The 16515-nt window shown below is 34.9% G+C and overlaps 1 protein-coding gene across 1 annotated transcript in view; it reads right to left on the reverse strand.

The window, feature by feature from the left end:
- The window catches only part of LOC129750883 (serine-rich adhesin for platelets), a 249638-nt gene extending 233640 nt beyond the window's left edge, over positions 1–15998 (reverse strand). Inside the window, exons 1-2 of the mRNA XM_055746027.1 lie at positions 15868–15998; positions 13947–15585 (exon numbers count right to left, since the gene is read on the reverse strand). The gene's annotated coding sequence lies outside the window, so the exon portion shown is untranslated. The remainder of the gene's footprint in view (positions 1–13946; positions 15586–15867) is intronic.
- Positions 15999–16515: the final 517 nt, after the last annotated feature.

Consider the following 16515-nt stretch of genomic DNA (forward strand, 5'->3'; position numbering starts at 1 on the left):
AGAATGGTTGCTATAATACTTTCAAACCCCTTCCAATCCAATAAGGGGAGGGGGGGGGGGGAGATGATGACTCTCAAATTCAATAAATTACACATACATATCATTAACAAAATCAATGTCTTAATGTCAATTTTTGATTATTTCAAAATTCGCCTGTATTTTAATGCTCCTCCTACTTCAAAAAGGGGCATTTTTTCAAATGTTAAGGTTTTATTTATTGTATTGAAGATCCCTAATATTTTTTTTAAAAAAAACGGCTCCTTCAACCTTCAAGTTGCGTTGCGACTCAAGACAATTTAGAAGCTTAGAGCTACTCTTAAAATCTGACAAATAATGATTAGGCAACGACGATAAAACCATCGTCAACAATTGATTTCAAACTGCTTCCAAAAACTCGAGCTCCAGATCTCGTGACTAACAAGGTCTTTAAAGACGATCACCAGAGCAAACTCGCGCAAGGTTTATCATGAGTCAACCATAGGGTTTACAATTTTGGGGAAAGAACAAACAAACATGAATGATTTTTTTTTCGTATTCCGGGTTTAAACCTCTGTCTGGTCTGATTTACGATTCGCAAAACGGTAAACAGCAGGAGATTTTGTTTTGCACTTAAAAAGAGAGTAATCGTTCCTTGCGTTCCTGTTCTACATTTTACATTCATCCAGTCATGCAATCGGATCGGTCGTCCACACCTTTAGGAGGACAACTTAATAACCTTAATGACACATTCAGGTACAATTTCACTTCAATTACTGAGGCTTAAATAAATTTAAACCTTACTTAGTCGGGGTACTTTCCGAAAAAAAGAATCCATGGCTAATAATCGATAAATGCTCATTTGTGGTAGTTCCAACTCGAAGGTGGCTTGAGAGAAAGAAGGCAACAGATCAACCGAGGAATAATTATGGCGACGCCAATCCGAAAATAAGAACAACATTAAAGGGTTACAATTTACAGATGACACAATGATAAAGTACAGTCAGCGGCAAGTGATTACAGTTTCGCGTCATTCGTCAACATCATTAAATAGTCACCGGGTGGCATGGCGGTAGATTTAACAACCAAAGAGTAAAGTGGATTCACATGGACGATGGCTTATCACTTTGACATTTACATGTGGTTCAATCCTGATGAGTACCTCATGGGTGTTTTCTTTTCTGTTTACTTTTCTTAGTCTTTGAAGTACGGTAGACTTTGAACACTTTTCCGTTTCTATTTTGACGATTTGATTGTTTTTTTTTTTAGAAAAGCTGTACTATTGTCATTCCTTTATATTTTGAAATCGATTTCAGCTATATTTATGGTAGAAATGGCAATACCACCCCTTCAATGGTGCTCAATCAAAGGTTTTAGCTTTATTTTCAAATTTAAGTTAATATGTAAATGTTTCTAACAATTGAACAGTTAATTCAAGTTGAAAATTTAAACTCCAACTGATTGCCTCAAACATCATTTAGTTAATTCCGCCTCAAGTGCTTGTTGCTGCACACCGGTAATATCGAAATTAAATTGACATGGCTCTCGAGGGTGATAAATGGATGGATTAAAAACCGCAGACATTCACACGAGTCCGAAATCATTCTTGGGCTTCCACTTTGGCCAAATTTTTTCGCTGCGCTATCGGCTGTTCGCAGAAAGAAAGATGGCAAAAGAAAGTAATTCTTTTTCTCTGCTTTCTGTTTTCTTTATTGGGACTTTTCCTTCATTATTCACCGAAATAATTTTTCGAAAAGTCAAACAAAAATGCTTGCCACTGACGTCGTAGGGGCAGAAAATTTACCATTGAATGTGCAACCAGACACATTTGTGAATCGATCCGTCGCACTCAGATTCTGGCTTAGGTATTTCGGGGAATCGAAAAGCGTGCGCAGTTTATTTTTGATGGTTCATTTATTTCGGACCTGTTTTTTTTCGATGCTCGATTTTGACGGCCATGGTGCGAATTTCGATATGAAACAAATAGCTTCGTCTAGCAGCAAATAGGAAATTTCATTCAAAACAAACCACCGCTCGATGCGTGTGTCCGATCAAACTGAGTTTGATCCGCAAAATTTGTCTGATCGTATCCAAAGGCTGAACATTTGCAAATCAGAATGATTTTGCACTTTTTGGGTTTTGAGAGTTTACTGCTTACAAATTGTCCAAAGAGGATCGCCTTGAAAGATCGCGATTTCTATGTACATCGTTATATAATCCCAATTAATGGATAGCATGCTTTACCGTCGTTTTGCACATGTTTCCTCGCAAATTTAAACCTAAAGTAATTTTTTACCGTAAAAGTTACATCATCTTTTCGCATATTTAATTAGGAACACATCGAAAAATTTGTAAGAAAGTTTATAAATCACATTTTCTAGACAAATTAATCTTTGGAGTTGCTGCAGTTACTGCAAACATTAAATGGTAATGATGACTCATTTGTCTCAATTTTACCTTTTTGGTGACTTAGGCCATAGATAAATCTGTTGAGCGTCTGCCTTCTGAGCCGATAACCATGAGTTCGAGATAAAGAGTGAACACCAAACCAAACCAACACTGTGTATATTTTACCCGTCTTCAAAAGCTTGTAAAATGTATAACAATAAAAAAAAAATGCACAAAATAAATCTTCCTCCCAACTGTTTGAATTTTTTACCTGGACTATGCTACGTACAGTTAATTTAAAAAAAAAAAAACTTTCAAAAATAGTCACAGAGTTTAAGAATAAAAAAAATCTGACTTTTTTGATCAAAAATTTAATATTCATAACAAAAAAAAAATTCCAGAACACTTCACCTTTTAATGTGAGAATTTTATTTCCAAGTGCTTTGATAAAAGTTCATTTTTTTCATTATTATAAATATAAAGCGGCCCACCACACTCCCCCAAAAAGCTCATATGAGTCCCCTCGTAATGGACGCTTTCTATTCTCAGCATGTCTGTCAGCAAACAAAAAAAAACGCGAGCAAAATTTATTTATGCTGAGAACCTTAACAAAAATATTTAATTAACTTAATGCGATGGAATGAAGCCAGACAAATAAACTAAACTAAACTAAGAATGAATCTCAGTTAAAAAAGTATTACTTTGAAGGTTTTTATTTTATTTCATTTTATAAATAATTAACACAAAAAAAAAAAAACAAATTAAATACTAATTGATATAGATAATGTACTTACTAGGAAAAAATATTTACAAAAAATGTTAACGTTACTTTAAAGTTTTTTTTTAAGTTTTAATATATGTGTAACAAAAAATTAAAAAAATACTGGCACGATGATTAGGTTTATGACTGAAGTTCCTTGAGGTGACGTATCACTTTCGATTTGAAAATGTTGCGGTTGTTAGCATTTTTGACAATTTCTGGAAGACAATTGTAAGAAGCAGGCCCAAAATGTAAGAAATTCTGCGTTGACAAAAAAATGTCAAACAACGGCTTCGAAGTAAATATTGTGATTGACCAGTATCGCGAGAACGAGTGCCTTTTAACTCATCATCAATATCAATTTCCTTAACGCTAAACGAGCATCTCTGAAAGCCCCCTTTCAAAGTCTTTGAAAAGCTTTGGAATTCTGGAAAGCTCCTTAAAATGCAGTTATCTATTCAGATAATTCGTAGAAGCATTTATATTCACTTTTACACAGTAAATTTTAACAAATAATCTTGTTTTTGCTGAAAAACTCAAGTGGTGCTATTCTTATTTCGCATCCCTTTTTCCATATTTTTGGTCCTCAACGCCATATGCTACGTCCAAAAAAAGTAAACTTATGCTTGATTTATCCGTTAAACAATTCAAAACAAACTCTGGAAGAAAATTTTTCGTAATTTTCAATCATTCATATTTTAACAAGCAAAACACATAGTGGTGCTATTCTCATTTCGCTCACTGTAGAATAATTTTTGCAGACTACGCAAGCGGGTTAGAGGTAAAATATTGTGATTTGAGTACAGTAAAGAGGTTGTGTAGAGATAAGGAAGTTTGAATATGGTATTTTAGCAACGACCTTGTAATCTGTCTGTAATCGACCGAGGATAAACAGGGATGCCCTTCCCCATATCGCGATAAGATAGTTCAACTGAGAGTGAATGAAAGCAAAATAAAATTTAATTAAAACATGACGTGGCAAAAAACTTCTAACTGGCCAAAGAATACCACTAAAGGACGATTTTTTCTTTATAAGGTTATTCACATGAAAACTCCACGAAAGTGTTTCATCAAGCGTGAGCCCCAAATATTTAAAGTTATCCACCTTTTCGATTATAGTATTATTAAAAGCTGCAATAAATTCACCTTCTTGCTGAACGAAATATCATGTATTTGGTCTTGGAAAGGTTAAGGGTCAGCAGATTGCTATCAGAGTATTTGCCAAGAAAAAGTCTTCTTGCTTTTTCTCGATTATGACATTGGACAATTTTCCGGATAAAATAACACTGTGTCATCTGCAAATAATCTGGGGGTACCATGTAATGACAGGTTGCATAATTCATTGATATGAAGTAGAAAAAGTAGTGGCAAAATGTTGCTACCTTGAGGCACTCTCACTTCTATTTGACCCAAGGAGCTATTTATTTTATCAATAGAAACATACCGTTCCGTCCTGTGAAGTAACTACGAATGATGTTATTAGCAACTCCTCTTATTCCATAACGATCCAGTTTCCTAAGGAGAACGTCATGATCAAGCGTGTCAAAGGCTTTTTTTAAGTCCAGAAACAATCCTCCTACATTTTTATTTGTGTCTATATTTTCAATTATCGAAACTATCAATTCACACATTGCAATAACCAAGGAAACATGAAATCGTATCAGAAATGATAATTTAAGTCGTTAAAAATGGTGTTGCGAATCGCAATTCCAACTGCATAATGAAAAGATCGTATGAAATGTCGTTTGAAGTCAGTTTAAATCGGATAAGAGAAAAAGTTCGCCATGTTTGAAAGTTTTAAAATGATTTTGATCCCACGCGGGTTCAAGTGAGGAAATCATTGTCATATTCTCTCTGCAGCCAGCAGTGCATTCAGATGGCTAAAACTCAGATGGGAATTGAGTGGTCTTTACCAATAAGAAAACTGGGAAACATTGTCGCTGGCAACGATTTGAAGGCTATGAGAGCAAAATCTTGTGCTCTCTTGCATTTTTCTGATAGAAACGAATAAGATGTTGGATAGCGCCCAATTGGTGTAGTTTTTGTCACTTAAGAAAAAAATGAAATTTATGTATGTATATTACCTCCACTTTGGTAGGTATATGCTCTTTTTTTTTAACTTGTATACGACCATTCTTTAATATATATGAAACGCATATCATAACACCATAAGAATATAGCTACAAAAATGTTTGCTGGGAAGCGTACTAGACCAAGATTTAAAACCGAATCGCAGGCTATATAAGATGTTATTTTCTTTGATAAAGTTATTGAGTCGACTTACGAGGAGTTTATCGAAAATTTTGCTAAACACACTAAGGGTTGAAATTGGACGGTCATTATTTATATTCGCTATATCGTCTGCCTTAAAGACGATTTTAATAAGCTGCAGGGAATACTATCAGGACCACAGCTTTTTTTGTTTTTCAAAGATCCTACAGTTTGAATAACTTCATGAACTGTAGCAGGTCGCAAGAATATGGTGTTACGAACTCTGTTTATGAAAGATAAGTTGTCGAAAGATGGGTCGACTACAATATTATCTGCCAAGTTTTTATCAATACTGGTAAAATAGGGGTTTAAAAGTTCACAATTTTCTTTTTTATTGCTAGTATTTCGATTAATAACGGTCAGATTAATCTCAGCATTAGAATTTTCCCTGGAGCTCCTTAAGACAGAATTTAAATTCTTTCAAAGTTTCGAATAGGGAGAAATGTACATTTTATAGAGAAATTTTACATTTTTCAACTTTCTTTGAGACATGTCTCAGAAGTTCTTTTAAATGGGTATCTTCAGGGTTGTATTTAACTCTCTTAATGTAGATCTTTTTCATTTTAATTAGAGTTATGAGGTCGAAAGACATCCAGGGACAATAATTGCCCTTAACCGTAACTTGTTTAGTTATTTTTTCCGTACATTGCAAGAGCAAAGAGCTATAAACGGACGGAATATTAATCAAGCAGACATTTGCGGCATCCACAGTTTGAATTGGTCTGGGATAATCACCGAATAGTTGATGTAATTTTGCATAATTAATAAAAGTTTTTTCAAGTTCGACTTTTTTTTTGGAATTTGGAGTTCAAATGTTAATATTATCTGACAATGCTCGCTAATGTCACTATATTATAGCGTCGTTCTTGATCCCCGGTGAATCAATTTGTTTGGTAATTACAAGATCTAGGATGTTTTGGGTTGATGGTCTCGTTGGTAAAGTGTTAGTACAGATGTAACCAAGCGATTCAAGAATTTATTTAAACCTGATAACTGTGTTGCTGGATTCTATATTAATCGGAACATTCAAAGCTCCCACAACAAAACACGTACATATGATTATCTGGAACCGAGGACAGTATGCCTTCAAGTTTTCACAGAAAGTATTAAAACGAAACGAAGGTGGTCAATAAATTCTTGAACGTCAATGATTTGGCTATTGATGAACAGTTTTATGCTTAAATATATTGTGAAACCCATCGATTGCAATATTGTTAGTAAGTTCCAAAAGTTCAAGAATATTAAACCATTAAAATTTCTAACTACGTATTCCAAAGCTTCTACAAAGTTTTCTCTAACAATGCATGACGAAGACTTAAACGGCAGTCATGAATATAATCACAAAATATTTTTGAAGATGCCCTCGAATCATCGACCATCGGAAAGTTCCAACTTGTGCTTTTATGACGGTACACTGAACGAAATCGAGCTATAGAATATATCAGATTGATTTAATAACTTTAAATGTACAGGGTTTATTAAACGCTATTGATAAAACCAGTAGAAGCTATCAAAAAATCCAATAAATTTTATAGGTTTTTATAACTTATCATTATTAAATGCTAAGCTCAGCGAAAAATATTAGTAATTCCAATGAAATCTAAAAGGCTGATTTAGTATGCATTTCATTAGAGAAATCCAATAACTTCCACTGGCATTCTTTGTGCTTTGTGCTAGTATGCTTTAACTTTGTTACCGATTGTTATCCTATCGCCATGCCCAGTTTCGTTATTTTTGCCATAAGTATTTAAATAACGTCAAAATTATCGCCCCACTGTTGCTCAAAACTCAATGTTAATAATAATTAAGGATGGTTAGTAAGTATTCGAATAAGTACTAAGCAAATTGGTGTTGATTGTGGGATTTTAATTTCTGCATTTTAGTTTTACGGAAATGGTTTAGTCACTTCAACAACCGTGAAAAGCTTGTGTGTTTAGAACACAAAAGCAAGCTTAAAATGGTTCCTAAAATCATAGACAGCAGCAGATACTTTGATACAACCAGAAGCAAAAACTGCATCGGCCGAAACAAGCATCACATATTTCCAGTAAGTTTTCTCACAATTGTTTATACATTTTTCATTTCAAATTATTATTCAATTCCAGATTGCGAAACCTCTCGCAAACTTCGTAATGGAAGAGGGCAAGCCGGAACATCCACTCATCGAGGACAAATACAACAAACGGGGCTGACAAACCTGACGGTATCTGAACTCGGTCAAAGGAAATGTTAACCGCTCATGACGCCTGCTACTGGCGTGGGGGATTTTTTTTTGTTTGCGAACAGTACGACGAGGCGCACCGAAATTTCATTCTCCCCCAGAAAGACACTTTCGGAAAAGACACACCATGTCCCCGTAAGTTTATGTTTAATTAATTAGACTTGCAAATTTTTTAATCAGATCTATTTGTCATTGCAGTCGCAGAATGCGGTGGTTAAGTCGTACGACATCAAAGGTCTGGGGAAGTAAACACCATCATCTTCCATGATCAAGCAAACTGAACAGGAAACGGAAATGAAAAGTTGCATCGAGAGGCCGGCGGAACTCGGGATTTTATACCTACCGGGTCAGAACAACCAGAATCAGAAAGCAGTTTTTTTTTTCTAAATAATATTATGGAGAAATTCTGTGGAAAAATATCAATAAATGTATTAATTTCTATAAACAGACTTATCAATACCCGAGAAAATATTAAAATCATTTGAAAAACAAAAGCATATTAAATGGCAATCATGGAACCATTCATTTCATCATCGAAAACAATAAATTGTATCAATTTGGTTTTTTATTATATTCATTGGAAATTCCGATAAAATGAATCCTTCGTCTCCTGATAAAAAGTATTGGATTTTCCTTTAGTGCAAAATTACTAAAATTCCCAATAAACCTCATAGCCCGATTTTGTTCAGTGTAGGTCTTACTTAAGGATGATTATTGGCATGAATAAGCCGTGAAGAAGTGAAAACTGCGCTGACCAAAATTATGTGATTAAAGTTCGATGAAAATAAATGAAAAATACATATGTTTGCATATACTCAGTTTATAATTTTGCTAAAAAAAACATTTTGTTTTCATTTTGAATTTTTGTGTAGGGGGAGATGTGTAGCCGATCATTGCGAGCACGACACTATCTCGGCAGATATGCCTCTCCCAGTCGATAATCTCCCCAAGTCGTCCCTACAACACGCACACACAAGACGGCGGTTGTCAGTCGACTGGCAATCTTTAGCTAGAGTGAACGCATGTCTCCCGTTCAGCCAGTAAACCGCGAAGCAAATATTCCACAGTAAGCCAATATTGCGGAAATCTAGCTTATCATCCCTAAGCGTCACAAAATCGTTACAAATCAGCCACAATCGCTGGAATTTGTGTAAAAATTTAAAATTGTTCTTAGTTGATGTTCTTTTCAATTTTTAGCTGTAGAGGCTTCTTAAAAAAATGACACTAATAAGCCGTCATATACCTCAATTTACACGAGCAAACAGTATTGAATTTAGTATTTGCTTAAACTTCTGGTCTTCTAAATTCTTCATATTCTTTTGAATTTTAACAGAATGACAAATTTGAAATCGCAAATATGGAGGTTAACATGATTATTAGACTGAAATACTTGGAACATCTTCGTCTGCTGATGGCATACTTTATTGCCTTCATGTAGTATATTTTATATTCTTTGCTTCAACAAGAATATTCCCGTAAACTATAAATGTACTGTACCTATGTTCCACCATGTGACTTGCAATTTAAATCATTTTTAAAAAATTTCTACCATCGTTATAAATCAAAATATCTTGGTCCTACTAAGAAGTAAAAAAAAAGACGGGCCTTTAGAGTTGAATTTCCTTTATAGCGAGAATCTCAAATTGCAGTTAGATTTTCCAGTAAGCACTTCAGAAGCGTAAGACATCCACTGGAAGTCTAACTTTATTATCCTTCTTTTCAATAATGTTACCATTATTTAATGTTGCTGCAATTTGACTTCTGATTTTCATTCATTAAGTTACAAATTCACAACAGATATGTATAACATAGAAAAAGCGACAAAATATTGTCTCATATATTTTTTCGTCATATCATAGTCATATCAGTTGTCTAAACTAAGCTTTCCAGATTGCTCGGTTTTACCCGGAATTGCTGGGATATTTGACACAAAATTTGGATAAACTCCGGTCCGACCCAGTATTCTTTGGAAAAAGTCCGTACTTTGCCCTGGTTCATTCCTTTAATTTGTAGAAAAAGAAAAAAAAACTCTTATAAAGTTCTTAAAATGTGTATTTTTAAGTACAAAAAACGAAATTTTTTAAACAAGTTTTATTAAATAATCACAAACTGTTTAAAAAATGAAAAGTATTTTATGTTTGCTGATTTTTTTTTGAATAAAAGTGTTTCGAGTGTTTTTTTTAACTTGTTTTCACTGCCCTTATTTTGGGTTGAAAATTTTGAAATCTATTGCCCGGATTTTACCAGGTTTTTAGATTGAACTACCTTAATTTGCCCGGCCCGGAGACCTGCGGGAAAAATTCTGGAAACCTTAGTCTAAACTTATTAAAAATCTTAACACCAATATCAATACTATGTCCACTTGCGTAAACAAAGAAGTTATTATAAGATTTCATAATAAGAAATGAGTTTCTCGAAATGTAAAACATCATTAAAATCATAGTTTAAGTTTTTGATCCGGCTTGATTTTCTTCAGTTTAAAATCCATCACATCAAAAATGAATGACCTTAAAAAACAGGAACTGAAAAATAGAAATCTTATATAAACTATTAAAAAGTAAAGTTTTAAAGAATCTGTTCCCGATTTTTTTTCCAGATTCAGCAACAATAAATCAAAAGAGTGCTAGGCATTTTTAGAACCAAATTTGTACTTTTGTTTCAAGTTAGGCATCTACAATAATAATTCAGATTTTAAGTAGAAATCCAGTTTCAGATTTTGAGTAGAAAATCCAATCTAACTCTCAAAAATTGTTTTTTTTCAATTGCAATTCACTCATACTTTTCAAAACAATAACTATCAAAAATGAGCATTTTATTCCAATTTTTTATTTAAAAATTATTCGAAAAATGAGTGTTTGCAATCTTAAAAAAAGGTTTTTACTTTTTTCATAGTTCATTTGTTGCAATTTCAGTTCAGATAAATAAAATTGAAAATCTAGAATGAGAGCTTCAGAAGAAAGATGATTCGGATAAATTCAAGCAAAAACCATGAAAATAAAGTTCCCATTGCTTCATACTTCAGAATATGGATGGGATGATCTAATTTTAAAATTAAATTTGTATTTAAAAATTGAAGAAGCGAAACAAAAGTTGATAATAATGGTACAATATTTCTGAATCACGATATAAATACTTTAGAAAATAGTAAGATATCAGAGTTTTAAAATCAGTTTTAAATTCATAACAATCATTTACAAACAATTGTCTCAAATGTTTGGCTTTTCTAACTTATAGTTTAAAAATGAGAATCAATAAAGTTTTTGACTTTTATGTCTTAACTTGAATCGAAATGCAGTCTTAGGATGAAATATTTGTCATAGTTTAGGCTTTAAGAAAAACCATATTCAAAAGAAATCGGCCGAAGGGGAGCAAAGTTATTTATGAAAAACTGGATTTTCGTGTTACTCCCCAACAAAATGTCCCAAAGTCCCATACAAACATTAGGCTCGTTGAGCGACCCCTTCCCGTGATCCGATCTGGCCCAAATTTGTCATTAGACCTTGTACAAGGCCTAGAATCGATTTAAGCCTGCAGCGCATAACTTTTTCAAATGTCGGGTCATTTGGGGCACTCCTATGTTAGTTCAGGGGGGACTAGGGTCTAACACTTTCAAAAAATCGATTTTTTTATTTTTTTATTTTCTTATTGTAAAACATTTCAAGAATGTTGTGTCAAATTTTCAAGTCAATCGAAGCAAAACTGTAGAAATTATAGCCTTCTATCTCCTCCTATCTAATACTGCAAGAAAGCAAGAGCAGAAACTTCAAACGCGTTTTTCTCGAAAGCACATTTTTAAAGTCCGTGGACATCGTCCTTTGAAAACTACTTCACCGATTTTTTTCAAATTTGGAACATATTTTCTACATATAAAATACCAAACCCCAACGATTTTCTTTTTTTTTTACTTTGGGGATATTTTACAGATAAAATGACGGATTTTTTCGTGAAAAATCGTAGTTTTTACTTCAAACAGCCACAAAAATTTCATGAATTTTTTTTAAGTTAAATAAAAACGTCGGGGTTCAGAAAAACATCTAATAAAAATATTTTGCTCTGAATTTTTGACTTCAGATGATTCTGTGCTGAGATACAGTGTCCACCGCAAATCCTGTTTTCTAAAAGACATCCTCGAAAGCGCTCCGTCACCGGCTTATTTTTCAATATTTTTGTACGAAAAAAGTACTAAATGTTCTTTTAACAATGCTTTGTATAATGCAAAAAATTGGAATACATTTGTTTGAACGATAGCTCTAAAAAAAATTTGTGAAAATGGTGTTTTTTTACCCGTTAGACCCTACTCCCCCCTTAATCGGTTGATTGATTTCACTGAAGATGGACTATTTTGAAAACTTCTCAACGTCATATAAACAAAATTAGAGGTAAAAGACACGATCTGACAAATGATTCGCATCCAGGACGTCAAAATCTTCCAAATTCAATTATTTAAACATAGTCAACAAAAGTGTTGTTCCCTTGTGTTATTTTCATATCAACATATTCTCGCAGAGAATAGTTTAGATTCGCAGATTGTTCTATAAAAGGATGTATCAGTTGTATGAAGGATGAAAACTAAGAAATTTGATGAAAGTTTCCACAGTTCTTCTTTAATTTCATATTTTCCAAAAAACGTGTGATTTTGTTCAATACAATTCAAGGCAGGAGGAGGTCTCAGCAGTACACTCATTTGCTACCCCCTCCTTCTTCTCCTTTCCCCTCCCCAATCCTCTTCATGATTCTCTCTCTGAAAATAAAGGTTTATTCACCAAATATATAAGTCCTTTTTTATTGACTGATTTTTGAAAATTTTGAAAATCTACCCTTCTCCCCGAGGGCCAGCTCTAGGACCGCGCCTGGACGCAATATACTGCGATTCTATTTAAAAAGTTGCGATTTAGATTTGAATTCACATTCAAAATGAAGATTCACAATTTAATCTGCTATAATAAAACATACATAAAACGAAAAAATGTGATTTGAAGATTTCTATTCGTAGTGTTAGGATACTTTATCATGATAAAGCTGAACAAAATCAGCAGTGAAATAAGATTCTCAGAGATGAAGGAATAAAAAAACATAAATTCTGTTTTCGAGAAAACATTCTTCAAAATTAGCGGCTTGTCCGTTTTCCATACATCTACGGAAACTTTCGTTCGGTCTAAAGAGTATACAAAATTTTGTAAACATCTTAAATTTTCACCAGATAAAGATAAATATATGGACAATGGTTTGGTATTATAATCTCAAATTGATAATTTTGCACTTAAACCCTTAAACCCTAATAACGTCAAAGCTATAAATCTCATTTTTATTTTAAACACCTTAGTAGAATATTCCATTTTCCTGAATTCTGGACTTTCAATGTTTGAGAAGTTTCTAACATATTTATTTTCACTTAAACCTTATTTTCAATCTTTTCAGGTATATTTCCTTTGAAAAGGTCATTTTTATTTTGTAAATTCGAATTGTTTTGCAAATTTTGGCATAACTTTTCAAGAATTTCTGGTTAAATTCAAATATAAACATCGAGATACGCTTTTTTCTCGAAATATTTCGGAAATTTTTGTTATCTTAGAAAGAGTACAAAAAATCATTGAAAATTGTTTGTCCAGTACGACAGCAGTTTTTTGTTACAAGGACAAATCTTGTGAAAAAAAAAACAAAACTATTAAACAATAAAGCGATACAATATCTTTATTCTACAATATTTTTACGGAATATACTTTCTTCAAATTTCCAGTTTGAAATTATCAAACAAATTCGATATTTTCGTTTTCTTCCTATTTTCAAGTTTTTTTTTACATTTTAAACCTCTTGGGTTTAAAATCCCTTTCATTTTTCAAAAGTACAATTTCAACACTCTTATATTTGTCACTAGACTACCCATCCAATACAGCACTGAAGAATTCGTTGATTTGTAAGGAATTTGTCATTGTATGTTTTTACGTTTTCTTGAATCATGTTGCAGTGAAATAGGTTAGTCACTAAGTCATGAACTTAACTTACTTCCCTTGGAAAGTCAAAGTATATTGACAACCCTTGAGAAATTCAAACATATTTTTTTAATATTTCGATTCGAGTCGTTTAACATCTAAAAGTATAAAAACGACTTCAACCGAAAGAACAAAATGAAAGAAAATTTCTCAAGGTTTCTTCAATAACATTCGACTTACAATGGGTTGTTAACACAAGATCACGACTTAATCACTAACTTATGCAACCTAAATCATGAGATAAGTTTTTTTTTAAATTAATTCCAGTTAAAAATTCATCAGGTTAAAAAAAAGAATTCGATTCTTATTATTTCTGATTCAGTTATTCTTCAACACTTACCGATCTTCAGTCCTCGTTGCATTTCTTCGCTCCAATCAAGCTTTCGCCTTCTGAGCATATGTTCTCATTCACCCTTTAACGCGATCGACGTTTGTCAATTTTTCGCTCCGCTGCAAACGTTCCACGCTTGCTCTTCTTGTTCTGTCCCCTTGTTGCCAATACACTGCAGTTGTCACAGTTGCTGCTCTTCTTCTTCAACTCCTTCTAATCGGCTCGCTGATAAGAACACCGAGCAGGCGCCGTAGTTTTCGCGTTCGCAACAATGTTGTCGCAGAATTACCACAGAACTTGTTCTTTATTCGTGGGAGACGGTTCGAGAAAGAGGGAGCGATGGAAAAACGCCGGCGAAGTCGGACTTTTTTTTTCTAATTCACACCAAAGTTCGGGAAACGCAAACAATTGCGCGTTTGATGTCACGCGCCACCAAAACAGAAGTCGAAACCACGGTTTGCGGTTGTTTTTCTTTTACTTTTCGTGGTTTTTTTTTTCAAGTTAGATACCGAAACTTAGACACACTGCTGATGTGAGGGAAAAATTCGCAATTTTGCGCACTTTTTTTTGCAAAATTCTCTATTTATGGATTCACTGATAACATTTTTTTCCTGGTGTTGCTGGTGCGATTTCACTCGAGACGCAAAAGAGCAGTCGATTCTTCTTGCTCCCGGTTGAGCGTGTGTTTTGCTGTGTTAGTGCGTGCACTTGCGTTTGTTTTTCCTTCCCGGCGTTTTAATTTCCATCTGATAATGAGCGGGACATTGTTCGGATTTCTCTTGTCACCTTCCCCGATTGCCCTGAACGAGAGCATAAAAAAAAAACAGTGGCGACGCAGCCGGTAAGTGAACTGATAATATTTTGACTTTCAGCCCACGCGCTTACAGGAAAAAAAGTGGCTACTGCGATCGGGAAGGAGCTAACGACAAATCTTCCTTGCTCCTTATAATTGACACTGCGAGTCTCACTAATTACAAGAATTTCTCTCGTTCAGCCTTACGGATTCAAAGATTTTCGTGGAAGCTCTTGGAAGAAATTTTGGCGAGGGCTGGCGTGTGACCAAGTTCGCGACACCAAAAGGGAATAATTAAAACAACCGTAACTTTTTTTTTCTTCCTCTTCAACTGGTCAATCTTCACGTGAGGCTGGCTTCGAACAAGACGTCTCGCCACCGAATGAGTAAAATAAAACACACAAAAATAAGCCGTTCACGACACTAATTTCTCAAAATATCCAATCGGTTTTTAATGAGACATGCTTTGCCTTGGTTTTGCTGTGGCCTGTCTGTCGACCGTCGAGCAAGTAAAAGTGTGATCTCTCATCCAACTTCGAGACCTGACACTCTGGTGAGGTATTACTACTACTCTCCGCGAAACTTAAACCATGCCGCTTTTGCGAGAACCGTCTGATTTACATAACAAATTGTAGTCGATATTTTCACCGGTCCCAAATATTCGGGCGCCCCGATTTTCCAAAATCACAAACGTGTCGTCTCTTCTTCGAGAGCAATCGGCGCTCCGTGAACCACTCAATTATGTTAATAGCGATACTGGAGGATGCACCCGGCACACGACCTCTTCTTGTAGGAATAATTTCCCCATCAATCAACTTCAGGAATTCTCTAAGGAGTACACGTAACACCAAGATCCTGCAAAAGATTTATTCCGGCATCACACTTCTCAAAAGATCTCCCCAAAGATCAATGCCTTCTCATCAAATCCCTAATCGCCGTCACTAGTGTCCCACTAATCCATCCACTGAACTGCCGACAACTTCATTCACAGCTTTTCAACGATAACAATCACCCTCGCCAATCGATCAACGTTTACGTTCAAAAACCTCGAAGGAAGGATCTTCAAACTCCCAACAACCGACAAAAAAAAAACCCAAAAGGAACCAAGTAGGCACACTTCGTGGGAATTCAACGCACCGAATCGAGCCCCACAAAGTCAAAGAAGCTCTCAACTCATCGAACACTAACTAACTCTGAACTAACTCTGAACTTTTCCGAAAAATGTCACGGCCCTCTAGGCGGAACTACACACGCGCGTGCTGCTACGCTGCCAAGCGAAGACTGATTTGGTTCTTCGACTTGACCGTCGTCGTCCTCACCGTCGCCGTCGTCGTCATTAGGCGTCGCCGACAACGACGTCATACACCGTCGACCGTCAACGACGCGACATCTCGCGTACGCCTGCATTTTACGCACGCATCAAGGATTTCCTTTACAACCGCACGACATAGACCGCGTGCTTGCTTGCTGCACGGAAGCGAACGCGCGGGAATCATCCGGTAAACCGGTGCTGCTGCATCCCTCGAGATTCGGATGGAGGTGCGATGTTTTTCCCGTTCTCTCTCTGCTCTTGTTCTCTCGTTCTCTCCCTTGCTCACGATTTTCCAGATCGCACGTGGATGGTTCTCTCTGTTATCAAATTTTTTTTTCTCCATTTGGTGAGAGGATAAAGGACCAAAGAGAAAAATGGTTTTTGGGGTTTGTTTTGATACGGTTGTAAACGTCTGATTCAAACGAAATGATACATTTGTTCAAGTTTATACCGCTAGAGGCGTGTATTTAGTA

The sequence above is a fragment of the Uranotaenia lowii genome, chromosome 3, assembly GCF_029784155.1.
Source record: "Uranotaenia lowii strain MFRU-FL chromosome 3, ASM2978415v1, whole genome shotgun sequence".
NCBI lineage: Eukaryota > Metazoa > Arthropoda > Insecta > Diptera > Culicidae > Uranotaenia > Uranotaenia lowii.